The following is a 15,603-nucleotide window of genomic DNA, read 5'->3' on the forward strand; positions in this document are numbered from 1 at the left end:
GACGTAGACTCATGATATCTGCCGCATTCTTGAACTCCCAGGTGGGTCTCCCCCATTCCTGCAGGGGGGCGATGCGGCGGCGAAGAAAATCTGCGCCAACAGCGCCTACAGTGAGCCCGGCAAGCCTGAGGCGTAGGATCCGAGTGACAGCAATCTTCAGCCTGTCGTCCTCTGGGGCCACGTCACTCCAATCACTGCCGCGTGCTACTGGGGTTTGGCGCCGGGTGGTGAATGGCTGCGGGTTCTCCACGTCAATCCAGCACCAGTCTGCTCTCCACTCCTCCCACTTGCCGCGGAATTCTCCCTCCAGATAAGTTTCCTTCTTGCCAGCCCTTGAGATCCAGGCGATTCCGCTGGATAAAGGCTCTCCTCTCTCTACTCGGGGTATGAAGAAGTGGCGAAAGAGGGCTACATTGGGGTGGACTCCGACAAAGTTTTCGCAGAGATGTGCGAAAACTGCCATGGTCAGGACGGCATTGGGGGTGAAGTCAAGGAGGTGGAACCCGTAGGTGTTCATGATGTCGCAGAAGAACTCAGAGAAGGGCGGGCAGAGCCCGCAATAGAAGAACAAGGCGAAGAAAGGGTATCCGTTTGGGGCCTTCTTCCAAGCGGCGGCGGGAAGTACCTTCATGCTGCCCTCAGCTCCCTCGTGGCAAGCTTGGGGGGGAAGACTGCCCGCTCCTTTCGCAGCGCCGCAAGCCGCTGCGCCTCGGTCGACTTCACGACCTTCCCCTTGTCGGCTTTTGGAGCCATGGCGGAAGTAGTGGAGGAGGTCGACGGCGTTGGTGGTGTTGGTGGAGATGGGGGGCGGAGCGCTGCTCTCTTTCGGCTTTGGGAAGATGAGGGAGCGGCGGAGATTTCTGAGATTGGAGCAGCAACGGGCGAATGGGCGAACTTCCCCTGTTTCCCCTGCTTATAAAGAGGGAGGGGGCGGACGTTCCGCATTTCCGAATAAAGAAACCACCCACGATCTCTCCCACGACGCCGCATTCAACGCGTGCCGTTCGGGGAGGGCGCGGTGGATACGGAGAGAGATACGGCGTAACCTAGGCCGCGCGTGCCCGTGCCCTGTTTTGGGCCTGGCCCAACAGCGCTCGGCACCGTGTATGGCCCAGGCCCGGGGGCTCCTGTCGGTGTACTAGAGTAGGGGTACCCTAGTATCTCGAACTTGTGCACGGGCAGTTGCAGCGTCCCGCGGCAAGGCTTGCCGGGTGACCGCCAAGGTCCTCCGTGGTTCCTTTGGAGCCATTCAAGAACAAAGTATCCAAGCCAAGGAGACAAGACCCCGGCAAGAGGAGCTTGCCGGGAAGGCCAACCAAGGCAAGGCGCTTAAAGAGACAAGACCCCGGCAAGAGGAGCTTGCCGGGAAGGCCACCCAAGGCATCTCAAAGAACTTGTCGCGACGCGCCACGCGTCCCGGCAAGGCCCGGTGAGCGACAAGCTCCCGGACGCGACAAGACAACGACCGCGGCAAGGCGCTTGCCGTGGCAAGCCACCACTCCGTGCCTGCGCTCCAGCACATCCACCTACGTGTCGCTCTGGGACCCTTCCAGGCGTGTGTGGCGGGAGGCTGTGCAGCCAGCGGTGCACGGTGGCAAGCGGCGCTGACAAGATTGCCATCGTGGCGAGCGGTGACGTCCCTGACGGTCCCTTTTACACTGTTTAGGCGACACAGACGGGCATTTAATGCCCTTGTCCCCTGCCGTCAGGGTTAGGTATGATACACTGTAGCAGATAGCTGTACCTACCGCAGCACCTTTCCATTTTTACCCTTTGTCTCCGTTGCCACCTGTCGGTGACCCCTTGAGCATATAAAAGGAGGCCCATGCACAACGTAGGGGGGGGGGAGCCAGTTCAGAGAACATTCACGCTCGGTCTCGTTAGCTGCTGGTGTGTACTGTAGCACTCCACGCTCCCGAGCAAGAACTCAATACAAACCACAAAGCAAGAGTAGGGTTTTACGCATCCATGCGGCCCGAACCTGGGTAAACCGCTCGCGTGTTTCGCATCGATCTGCTCTTTTTGTGACCTCCGCCCCCGCTGAACCGAAAGGGACCCGGCCTGCCGGTCCCATAGGTGTTCGTGGATCAGTCCCCCGACATTCAGTATCATTTCCGATCAACAATATGTCATCCACATATAATATCAGAAATGCTACAGAGCTCCCACTCACTTTCTTGTAAATACAAGCTTCTCCAAAAGTCTGTATAAAACCATATGCTTTGATCACACTATCAAAGCATATATTCCAACTCCGAGAGGCTTGCACCAGTCCATAAATGGATCACTAGAGCTTGCACACTTTGTTAGCACCTTTTGGATTGACAAAACCTTTTGGTTGCATCATATAAAACTCTTCTTTAAGATATCCATTAAGGAATGCAGTTTTGACATCCATTTGCCAAATTTCATAATCATAAAATGTGGCAATTGCGAACATGATTCGGATGGACTTAAGCATCACTACGGGTGAGCAGGTCTCATCGTAGTCAACTCCTTGAACTTGTCGAAAACCTTTTGCAACAAGTCGAGCTTTGTAGACAGTAACATTACCGTCAGCGTCAGTCTACTTCTTGAAGATCCATTTATTCTGTAAGGCCTGCCGGTCAATGGGCAATTCAACCAAATTCCACACTTTGTTCTCATACATGGATCCCATCTCAGATTTCATGGCCTCAAGGCATTTTGCGGAATCTGGGCTCATCATCGCTTCCTCATAGTTCATAGGTTCATCATGGTCAAGTAACATGACCTCCAGAATAGGATTACCATACCAATCTAGTGCGGATCTTACTCTGATTGACCTGCGAGGTTCGGTAGTAACTTGATTAGAAGTTCCATGATCATCATCATAAGCTTCCTCACTTACTAGTGCAGGAATCACTGGAACTGATTTTAGTGATGAACTAATTTCCAATAAGGGATCAGGTGCAATTACCTCTTCAAGATCGAACAGAAAGAATAGCTTTGTGTTATTTTACTATGGACTCTTGAATAGATCGATCAGAAAGGATAACTTTGAGGTGGTTTTGTACCCTACCATAATCTCTTCGTTTGTTCTCCGCTATTAGTGACTTTGGAGTGACTCTTTGTTGAATGTTGAGGGATATTTATATGATCCAATTATGTTATTATTGTTGAGAGAACCCGCACTAGTGAAAGTATGAACCTTAGGCCTTGTTTCCTAGCATTGCAATACAGTTTACCCTCACTTTTACCATTAGTTAACTTGCTGCTTTTATAATTTCAGATTACAAAAACCTATATCTACCATCCATATTACACTTGTATGACCATCTCTTCGCCGAACTAGTGCACCTATACAATTTACCATTGTATTGGGTGTCTTGGGTGTCGGCGTTCTGGGAATGGGGGTCCCCAGACTTGCCTGCCTGCGGCCTGTGGCGTGGCTCATGCGGGGGCCCAGCACGGCCCATCTTCATCAGCTCAAGCTCAAGACCCTCGCGAGGGGCCAAGCCTCGCGGGGCGGACAACATGAAGCTTCCTCAGAGACAGCCTCGTAAGGCAGGCTCACGAGGAGGCGGAGAGATCAAGGCAGGGGTACCTCGCGAGGAACCCGTGAAGCAAGCCATGACGATCGAGACCAGGCGGGCGCCGGCCTGCGCAGTGTCCTTGTTTCCCCTTTGGTGCAAAGGGGGCAAGCACAGGCCAAGGCTTCAGGCAAAGATTACCATTCCAGTGCAACCATACCAAGACCAGCCGGACGGCAGGACGGAGGTCACCGTGGAGCCCAAGACGGCGTCATCGCCAGTGCTTTTGGCAGCCGAAGACCACCTTTGGTTAGGATAACTTGTACGAGATGTTCCCCTTCAAAATGGCCAATTGTTGGTGCCCTTCCCGCTCATTATTTGGGGAGAGGCCCAGGGCCTCTATAAATAGAGCTAGCCACCACAGAAGGAAGAGACGGCTGCGAACCAGTATAAACATCGTGTCCCTTGTGTTGTTCATCATTTTCATCTTAGTTTGCCCGAGAGGATCGGACGTAGATCCGTAGGGGAGAGATCTCCGCGCGCACCTCAGTGTTCGAACCTCAAGGGTCTGCCAGAACCCGAAACCTGACATTTGGCGCGCCAGGTAGGGGTGCGCCGGAATCTTCCTTCCGCTGTTCGTGTGTGATCTTCCGTCGTGTCCATGGCTGACGCTCGTTGGTCTCGCACCGAGCGCCGGGTTGCTCACGCTGCTCGTGTCGCCCAGACGTCGCCCGTCGGTGGCCCCCTCGCCGTTCCCCGTCGCCCGCTGCCAACGCCGCCACCGGCCCAGCGGGGAACGAGCAGCAGGCCTCGTCCCAGCACCCCTCGGTGCAGCGGGATGGCCGTACCGCCACCACGTTGCTGACTCCAGCTGGCTCGTCGTCCCAGACCTGTTGCGCACCCATGGATGCGCATGCCTCACTGCTCTTGGCGCGGGAGCTCCTGCACTATCGCCCCATCGACGACCTCTACGAGGACTGTCTCGCCCGCATCACCGAGCTCGTCAGTGCCGCAGGGGGCTCCCCTTGCGGTCCCTCTAGCTGCCTCGCCTTCCATCCGGTGCAGGGGGCGAGGATCAGGAGGCGCATCCCCCGCCTCCTCCCCAAGAAGGTGCCTTGGCTCCAAGGCGTGCAGCCCTAGGGCGAGACCCTCCACGTACGGTGCCTGCACAGCAAGAAGGGAGCTGCCAATTGATCCCACGTCCCCAGGAAGGTGCTCGCGCGCTCCCAGCGCCGGCGCGCCAAGATCGCGCCCCAGCGCCTCCACGACAAAACCTCGCGCTGCTCCCAGTGGAGGCGTGTGGTGACCCGCAAGAACAAGTCCAGCACCAGCAACGGGCGCCGGTGGCCACGGCGGGCTGCCTCGCCTTCACCCCCGAGCTGCACGGCGTCACATGGCCAGGCAAGTTCAAGCCTGACCTCCCTCCCGGCTACGATGGCACAGCGGACCCTGCGGAGTTCCTACAGCTCTATGAGCTGGGCATCGTAGCCGCCAACGGAGACGAGAATGTCATCGCAAATTGGTTCCCCATGGCGCTCAAGGACGGCGCCCGCACCTGGCTCCTGAACCTGGCTCCCGACACGATCTCCTCCTGGAGCGAGATGGGCACCCGCTTCATCGCCAACTTCCAGGGCACTCACGACCGGCCCTCGGCCGTGAGCGACCTGTGCCGCATCAAGCAACAGCCAGGAGAAACCCTGCAGAAATACATTCAGTGCTTCAACTACGCTCGCCTCAAGATCCCCAAGGTGATTGAAGAAACCATCATCCTAGCCTTCTCCGACGGCGTGCGCGATGTCAAGATGGAGGAAGAGCTAGCAATCCATGAAGACCTGTGCACATCCCTGGAGCTGTTCAACTTCGCGACCAAGTACGCCAGGGCTGAGGAAGGGCGCCTCTCCCTCCTCGAGCTCCCGGCAGCCGACCCAGAAGAAAAGAAGCTCAAGGCCAAGGACGTGAAGCGCAAGGGGGCTGTCGTGCTAGCAGCAGAACCGGACACCAAGCGAGGGAGGGATCATCCTGAGTCATCCAAGGGCGGACGGTACTGCGTGTACCACGACCTCCACACCCACAACACCAACGAATGTCAAGAGCTCAGAGCCGTGCGAGATGGGTGAATCGGCCGACACCCAGAGCGCAACGACAGGGGCTATGGCTGAGGAGGAGGAAGAGGCGGTGGACGATAGGAAGACCGTGGCCTTCGCTAGGGATGGTGTGACCGCCCTCGCGAGGACCACTGGAAGGACCAGCCTCGTGAGGGAGGCTAGAGGGACCAGCCTCGTGAGGACCGTCCCCATGGCAACGCAGGCCTCCCTCCTCTGCCGCCTCTGCCAAGGAGGAACGAAGACCAATACCAAGGCGATGGGACTGGGGGCTTCCAAGAGCCGCGTGCAATTGCTTGCATCTTGGGCGGTGCCCAGGCCCCAGCCTCACAGCGCATCTTCAAGCAGTTTGCTCGCGAGGTGAATGCAGTCCTTCCGAAGCTTGGGGCCGCGCGCCCTCTCAGAGACAGCCTCGTAAGGCAGCCTCGCGGGGCGGACAACATGAAGCTTCCTCAGAGACAGCCTCGTAAGGCAGGCTCGCGAGGAGGTGGAGAGATCAAGGCAGGGGTACCTCGCGAGGAACCCGTGAAGCAAGCCATGACGATCGAGACCAGGCGGGCGCCGGCCTGCGCAGTGTCCTTGTTTCCCCTTTGGTGCAAAGGGGGCAAGCACAGGCTAAGGCTTCAGGCAAAGATTACCATTCCAGTGCAACCATACCAAGACCAGCCGTACGGCAGGACGGAGGTCACCGTGGAGCCCAAGACGGCGTCATCGCCAGTGCTTTTGGCAGCCGAAGACCACCTTTGGTTAGGATAACTTGTACGAGATGTTCCCCTTCAAAATGGCCAATTGTTGGTGCCCTTCCCGCTCATTATTTGGGGAGAGGCCCAGGGCCTCTATAAATAGAGCTAGCCACCACAGAAGGAAGAGACGGCTGGAAATCTGGTAGAACCATAGAAAATAGAGAGAGAGAGAGAGAGGCGACTGAACTCACCCTAGCAGTTCATCGCACCAACTCAAGAACACCTCTCGCGAGGCTGTTCTTCCCTTGTACTGTCTGTCATCACCCAGGAGGCAATCCACCACACCACACACTGGAGTAGGGTATTACACCACAACGGTGGCCCGAACCAGTATAAACATCATGTCCCTTGTGTTGATCATCATTTTCATCTTAGTTCGCACGAGAGGATCGGACGTAGATCGGTAGGGGAGAGATCTGCGCGCGCACCCCAGTGTTTGAACCTCAAGGGTCTGCCGGAACCCGAAACCCGACATTGGGGACACAAGAGACTCTTTGTTATTTGGTTGCAGGGTTCTTTGAGAGAGACCATCTTCATCCTACGCCTCCCACAGATTGATAAACCTTAGGTCATCCACTTGAGGGAAATTTGCTACTGTCCTACAAACCTCTGCACTTGGAGGCCCAACAACGTCTACAAGAAGAAGGTTGTCTAGTAGACATCAACCATGACCCGCAGCCCTTGCCAATGGTAGCTCTTGGCTCCTCCTGAACTCGTGCAGGCGTTCGTCCAAGCGGTCGACACGCTCACGGTACCTTTGGAGCGCGATCTCGAGATCCAAGTTGGCTATTTCATCGGAGATCACCAGCTCGAGGATGCGACAGCCATGTTACTCTACTGCGCCCAGGTGGACACCTGGGCCAAGGAGGCGGTCGAGCCAACCGACCAGCGCGTTGGCATAGAGCGGGCCGCGGACAAGGCGAATGTCGCGACCCATGCAAACAGCGCGGCGGGTGTCCGGTGGAAGTACGGCATGGCCGACCTCTGGTGCATGTACGATGCAGAAGGCCTCTGCCCGCTCCTAGCGAGGAATGGGGGTACTGAAGGGACATGTACCCAGCTGCGATGCCGTGTCGACAGCAGGCAAGCACCGATGGATCCGCTCTTGCTGTGCGGTGCGCCGTGCCTCTCGCTCTGCGGCGCTCCACGGTCTCGCCGTGCGGCGAGCCACAGCCTATCAGCGTGGATGCATCTAGATTGCTCTGTGGCGCACCATCAATCATGTTGTGCGTCGAGCTGCAGCCTGTTGGCGCTGACATGCCTATCTTGATCCGCGGCGCTGAAGCGCCATGCGTCAGGGGTCTGCTCAACCCAGGCGATGACGCGCATCACAGCGTCGTCTATCGCATTGCCTGGGCACGCCTCGGCCTCGACGGGTGATGGCGCCTGCTCATTTTCCTCGTCGGTGAGATTGATGGCAGAGGCGGTGCTTTGGTGGGTTGGCATGCTTGGAAAAGGTGGGTGTGCTACAGGTTGCACTTGTTGCCTCCGTGCGTCGTGCGTCGTCTAGGTTTATGCGCAATATCGCTGGGTGGCGGGAAACCGGTGAGGAAGTGGCGGGAAACGGTGGCGTGTTCATAAAATTGTTGGGGAACATAGTAATTTCAAAAAAAATCCTACGCACATCCAAGATCATGGTGATGCATAGCAACAAGAGGGGAGAGAGTTGTCTACTTACCCTCATAGACAGTAAGCAGAAGCGTTATGACAACACGGTTGATGTAGTCGTACGCCTTGATGATCGACCGATCCTAGTATCGAAAGTATGGCACCTCCGCGATCTGCACACATTCAGCTCGGTGACGTCCATGAACTCACGATCCAGCAGAGTGTCGAGGGAGAGCTTTATCAGCACAATGGCGTGATGACTGCTACCTCTTGAGCATGTGTTGGTTTTCCCTTGAAGAGGAAAGGGTGATGCAGCAAAGCAGTGTATGTATTTCCCTTAGTTTTTGAGAATCAAGGTGTCAATCCAGTAGGAGACCACACACGAGTCACCTCGTACCTACACAAACAAATAAGAACCTCGCAACCAACGCGATAAAGGGGTTGTCAATCCCTTCACGGCGACTTGCAAGAGTGAGATCTGATAGAGATAATAATAATAAGATAAATATTTTTGGTATTTTTATGATATAAATTGAAAGTAAAGATTACAAAATAAAATAGATTGGAAACTTGTATGTTGGAAAATAGACCCGGGGGCCATAGGTTTCACTAGTGGCTTCTCTCAAGATAGCATAAGTATTACGGTGGGTGAACAAATTACTGTCGAGCAATTGATAGAATCGATCATAGTTCTGAGAATATCAAGGTATGATCATGTATATAGGCATCACGTCCGTGACAAGTAGACCGACTCCTGCCGGCATCTACTACTATTACTCCACAAATCGACCGCTGTCTAGCATGCATCTAGAGTATTAAGTTCATAAGAACGGAGTAACACTTTAAGCAAGATGACATGATGTAGAGGGATAAAATCATGCAATATGATATAAACCCCATCTTTTTATCCTCGATGGCAACAATACAATACGTGTTGTTTCCCCTACTGTCACTGGGATCGAGCACCGCAATATTGAACCCAAAGCTAAGCACTTCTCCCATTGCAAGAAAGATCAATCTAGTAGGCCAAACCAAACTGATAATTCGAAGAGACTTGCAAAGATAACCAATCATACATAAAAGAATTCAGAGAAGATTCAAGTATTGTTCATAGATAATCTTGATCATAAACCCACAATTCATCGGATCTCGACAAACACACCGCAAAATAAGATTACATCGAATAGATCTACAAGAGAATTGAGTAGAACTTTGTATTGAGGTCCAAAGAGAGAGAAGAAGCCATCTAGCTAATAACTATGGACCTGAAGGTCTGAGGTAAACTACTCACACATCATCGGAGAGGCTATGGTGTTGATGTAGATGCCCTACGTGATCAATGCCTCATCCGGCGGAGCGCCGGAAAAGGCCCCAGGATGGGATCTCATGGGTACAGAAAGTTGCGGCAGTGGAATTAGGTTTTCGTGGTGCTCCTCGATGTTTTCAGGGTACGTAGGTATATATAGGAGGAAGAAGTAGGTCAGTGGAGCCACGAGGGGCCCACGAGGGTGGAGGGCGTGCCCAGGGGGTAGGCATGCCCCCTGCCTCATGGCTTCCTTGTTGGTTGCTTGACGTCCACTCCAAGTCCTCTAGATCACGTTTGTTCAAAAAATCACGCTTCCGAAGTTTTCATTCCGTTTGGACTCCGTTTGATATTCTTTTTCTGTGGAACACTGAAATAGGCAAAAAACACTAATTTGGGCTGGGCCTCCGGTTAATAGGTTAGTCCCAAAAATAAAATAAAAGTGTATAAATAAGCCCATTAAACATCCAAAACAGAATATATAATAACATGGAGCAATCAAAAATTATATATACGTTGGATACGTATCAATGACAGTGATGATGATGCTACCGGAACATGGCTTCACCTAAGCACCGCTACGATATGACCGAGGTGGATTATGGTGGAGGGGGGCACCACACACGGCTAAGAGATCAATGATCAACTTATGTGTCTATGGGGTGCCCCCCTCCCCGTATATAAAGGAGTGGAGGAGGGGGAGGGCCAGCCCTCTACTATGGCATGCCCTGGGGAGTCCTACTCCCATCGGGAGTAGGATTCCCCCCTTCCATATAGTAGGAGTAGGAGAGTAGGAAAGGGAAGAGAGAAGAGAAGGAAGGAGGGGGTCCCACCTCTCCCCCTAGTCCAATTCGGACTGGGCATTGGGGGGCACGCGGTCTGCCCTAGGCAGCCCCTCCCTCTCTCCCCTAAAGCCCATTAGGGCCCATATACTCCCCTGGGGGTTCCAGTAACCCCCCGGTACTCCGATTAATGCCCGAACTCACCCGGAACCATTCCTTTGTCCAAGCATAGTCATCCAATATATCGATCTTTATGTATCGACCATTTCGAGACTCCTCGTCATGCCCGTGATCACATCCGGGACTCCGAACAACCTTCGGTTCATCAAAAACACATAAACTCATAATACCGATCATCACCAAAAGTTAAGCGTGCGGACCCTACGTGTTCGATAACTATGTAGACATGACTGAGACATGTCTCCGGTCAATAACCAATAGTGGAATCTGGATGTTCATATTGGCTCCCACATATTCTACGAAGATCTTTATCGGTCAAACCGCATAACGATATACGTTGTTCCTTTGTTATCGGTATGTTACTTATCCGAGATTCGATCATCGGTATCTCAATACCTAGTTCAATCTTGTTACCCGCAAGTCTCTTTACTTGTTCCGTAATGCTACACTCGTAACTAACTCATTAGCTACATTGCTTGCAAGGCTTATATATTGATGTGCATTACTGAGAGGGCCCAGAGATACCTCTCCGACAATCGGAGTGACAAATCCTAATCTCGATCTATGCCAACTCAACAAACACCATCAGAGACACCAGTAGAGCAACTTAATAACCACCCAGTTACGTTGTGACGTTTGGTAGCACACAAAGTGTTCCTCCGGTATTCGGGAGTTGCATGATCTCAGTCATAGGAACATGTATAAGTTATGGAGAAAGCTATAGAAACAAACTAAACGATCATCGTGCTAAGCTAATGGATGGGTCAAGTCAATCACATCATTCTCTAATGATGTGATCCCGTTAATCAAATGGCAACTCATGTCTATGTTTAGGAAACATAACCATCATTGATTCAATGAGCTAGTCAAGTAGAGGCAAACTAGTGACACTCTGTTTGTCTATATATTCACACATGTACTAAGTTTCCGTTTAATACAATTCTAGCATCAATAATAAACATTTATGTTGATATAAGGAAATATAAATAACAACTTTATTATTGCCTCTAGGGCATATTTCCTTCAGTCTTTCACTGTCACTAGAGTCAATAATCTAGATTACATTGTAATGATTCTATCACCCATGGAGTCTTGGTGCTGATAATGTTTTGCTCGTGAGAGAGGCTTAGTCAATGGGTCTGCAACATTCAGATTCGTGTGTATCTTGCAAATCTCTATGTCTTCCTCCTTGACTTGATCGCGGATGGAATTGAAGCGTCTCTTGATGTGCTTGGTTCTCTTGTGAAATCTGGATCGTTTGCACCAGTATTGTCACAAAAGATTTTCATTGGACCCGATGCACTAGGTATGACACCTAGATCGGATATGAACTCCTTCATCCAAACTCCTTCATTTGCTGCTTCCGAAGCAGCTATGTATTCCGCTTCACACGTAGATCACGCCACGATGCTCTGCTTGGAACTGCTCTAACTGATAGCTCCACCATTTAATAAAAACACGTATTCGGTTTGTGACTTACAGTCATCCGGATCAGTGTCCAAGCTTGCATCGACGTAACCATTTACGACGAGCTCTTTGTCACCTCCATATACGAGAAACATATCCTTAGTCCTTTTCAGGTATTTCAGGATGTTGTTGACTGCTGTCCAGTAATCCACTCATGGATTACTTTGGTACGTCCCTGCTAGACTGATAGCAAGGCACACATCAGGTCTGGTACATAGCATTGCATACATGATAGAGCCTATGGCTGAAGCATTGGGAACACCTTTCATTTTCTCTCTATCTTCTGCAGTGGTAGGGCATTGAGTCTGACTCAACTTCACAACTTGTAACACAGGCAATAACCCTTTCTTTGCCTAATCCATTTTGAACTTCTTCAAAACTTTATCAAGGTATGTGCTTTGTGAAAGTCCAATTAAGCGTCTTGATCTATCTCTATAGATCTCGATGCCCAATATATAAGCAGCTTCACCGACGTCTTTCATTGAAAAATTCTTATTCAAGTATCCTCTTATGCTATTCAGAAATTTAGTATCATTTCCGATCAACAATATGTCATCCACATATAATATCAGAAATGCTACAGAGCTCCCACTCACTTTCTTGTAAATACAGGCTTCTCCAAAAGTCTGTATAAAACCATATGCTTTGATCACACTATCAAAGCATATATTTCAACTCCGAGAGGCTTGCACCAGTCCATAAATGGATCGCTGGAGCTTGCACACTTTGTTAGCACCTTTTGGATTGACAAAACCTTTTGGTTGCATCATATACAACTCTTCTTTAAGATATCCATTAAGGAATGCAGTTTTGACATCCATTTGCCAAATTTCATAATCATAAAATGCGGCAATTGCTAACATGATTCGGACAGACTTAAGCATCACTACGGGTGAGAACGTCTCATTGTAGTCAACTCCTTGAACTTGTTGAAAAACTTTTGTAACAAGTCGAGCTTTGTAGACAGTTACATTACCGTCAGCGTCAGTCTTCTTCTTGAAGATCCATTTATTCTCTACGGCCTGCCGATCAACGGGCAATTCAACCAAATTCCACACATTGTGCTCATACATGGATCCCATCTCATATTTCATGGCCTCAGGCCATTTTGCGGAATCTGGGCTCATCATCGCTTCCTCATAGTTCGCTGGTTCATCATGGTCAAGTAACATGACCTCCAGAACAGGATTACCATACCACTCTAGTGCGGATCTTACTCTGATTGTTCTACGAGGTTCGGTAGTAACTTGATCAGAAGTTTCATGATCATCATCATAAGCTTCCTCACTTACTAGTGTAGGAATCACTGGAACTGATTTCAGTGATGAACTACTTTCCAATAAGGGAGCAGGTGCAATTACCTCATCAAGTTCTACTTTCCTCCCACTCACTTCTTTCGAGAGAAACTCCTTCTCTAGAAAGGATCAATTCTTAGCAATGAATATCTTGCCTTCGGATATGTGATAGAAGGTGTACCCAACAGTCTCCTTTGGGTATCCTATGAAGACACATTTCTCCGATTTGGGTTCGAACTTATCAGGTTGAAGCTTTTTCACATAAGCATTGCAGCCCCAAACTTTAAGAAACGACAGCTTCAGTTTCTTGCCAAACCACAGTTCATAAGGTGTCGTGTCAACGGATTTAGATGGTGCCCTATTTAGCGTGAATGCAACCGTCTCTAAAGCATAACCCCAAAACCGTAGCGGTAAATCAGTAAGAGACATCATAGATCACACCATATCTAGTAAAGTACGATTACGACGTTTGGACACACCATTACGCTGTGGTGTTCCGGGTGGCGTGAGTTGCGAACCTATTCCGCATTGTTTCAAATGAAGTCCAAACTCATAACTCAAATATTCACCTCCACGATCAGATCGCAGAAACTTGATTTTCTTTTTATGATGATTTTCCACTTCACATAAAATTCTTTGAACTTTTCAAATGTTTCAGATGATTCATTAAGTAGATATACCCATATCTGCTTAAATCATCTGTGAAGGTGAAAAAATAACGATATCCGCCGTGAGCTTCAATTTTCATTGGACCACATACATCAGTATGTATGATTTCCAATAACTCTGTTGCTCGCTCCATTGTTACGGAGAACGGAGTTTTAGTCATCTTGCCCATGAGGCATGGTTCACAAGTACCAAGTGATTCATAATGAAGTGATTCCAGAAGTCCATCAGAATGGAGTTTCTTCATGCGCTTTACACCAATATGACATAAACGGCAGTGCCACAAATAAGTTGAACTATCATTATCAACTCTTCATCTTTTGGATTTAATACTATGAACATGTGTATCACTACTATCAAGATTTAGTAAAAATAGACCACTCATCAAGGGCGCATGACCGTAAAAGATATTACTCATATAAATAGAACAACCATTATTCTTTGATTTAAATGAATAACCGTGTCGCATCAAACAAGATCCAGATATAATGTTCATGCTCAACGCTGGCACCAAATAACAATTATTTAGGTCTAAAACTACTCCCGAAGGTAGATGTAGAGGTAGCGTGCCGACGACGATCACATCGACTTTGGAACCATTTCCGACACGCATCGTTGATGTCTACTACACAACCTTCTTCTTGTAGACGTTGTTGGGCCTCCAAGTGCAGAGGTTTGTAGGACAGTAGCAAATTTCCCTCAAGTGGATGACCTAAGGTTTATCAATCCGTAGGAGGCATAGGATGAAGATGGTCTCTCTCAAGCAACCTTGCAACCAAATAACAAAGAGTCTCTTGTGTCCCCAACACACCCAATACAATGGTAAATTGTATAGGTGCACTAGTTCGGCGAAGAGATGGTGATATAAGTGGTATATGGATGGTAGATAATGTTTTTTTGTAATCTGAAAATATAAAAACAGCAAGGTAACTAATGATAAAAGTGATCACAAACGGTATTGCAATGCTAGGAAACAAGGCCTAGGGTTTATACTTTCACCAGTGCAAATTCTCTCAGCAATAATAACATAATTGGATCACATAACAATCCCTCAACATGCAACAAAGAGTCACTCTAAAGTCACTAGTAGCGGAGAACAAACGAAGAGATTATGGTAGGGTACGAAACCACCTCAAAGTTATTCTTTCTGATCGATCTATTCAAGACTCCGTAGTAAAATAACATGAAGCTATTCTTTCCATTCAATCTATCCTAGAGTTCGTACTAGAATAACACCTTAAGACACAAATCAACCAAAACCCTCATGTCACCTAGATACTCCAATGTCACCTCAAGTATCCGTGGGTATGATTATACGATATGCATCACACAATCTCAGATTCATCTATTCAACCAACACAAAAGTACTTCAAAGAGTGCCCCAAAGTTTCTACCGGAGAATCAAGACGAAAACGTGTGCCAACCCCTATGCATAGATTCCCAAGGTCACCGAAACCGCATGTTGATCACCAAAACATACATCAAGTGGATCAATAGAATACCCCATTGTCACCACGGGTATCCCACGCAAGACATACATTAAGTGTTCTCAAATCCTTAAAGACTCAATCCGATAAGATAACTTCAAAGGAAAACTCAATCCATTACAAGAGAGTAGATGGGGAGAAACATCATAAGATCCAACTATAATAGCAAAGCTCGCGATACATCAAGATCGTATCACCTCAAGAACACGAGAGAGAGAGATCAAACACATAGCTACTGGTACATACCCTCAGCCCCGAGGTAGAAGTACTCCCTCCTCGTCATAGAGAGCACCGGGATGATGAAGATGGCCACTTGAGAGGGATTTCCCCCTCCTGCAGGGTGCCGGGACGGGTCTAGATTGGTTTTCGCTGGCTACGAAGGCTTCTGGCAGTGGAACTCCCAATCTATTCTGCTCCCCGAAGTTTTTAGGGTATATGGGTATATATGGGAGAGGAAGAAGCACGTCGGTGGACCTCCG

This window comes from Triticum urartu, chromosome 2A (assembly GCF_056163025.1).
Source record: "Triticum urartu cultivar PI428250 chromosome 2A, HENAU_Tu73, whole genome shotgun sequence".
Taxonomy (NCBI): Eukaryota; Viridiplantae; Streptophyta; class Magnoliopsida; order Poales; family Poaceae; genus Triticum; species Triticum urartu.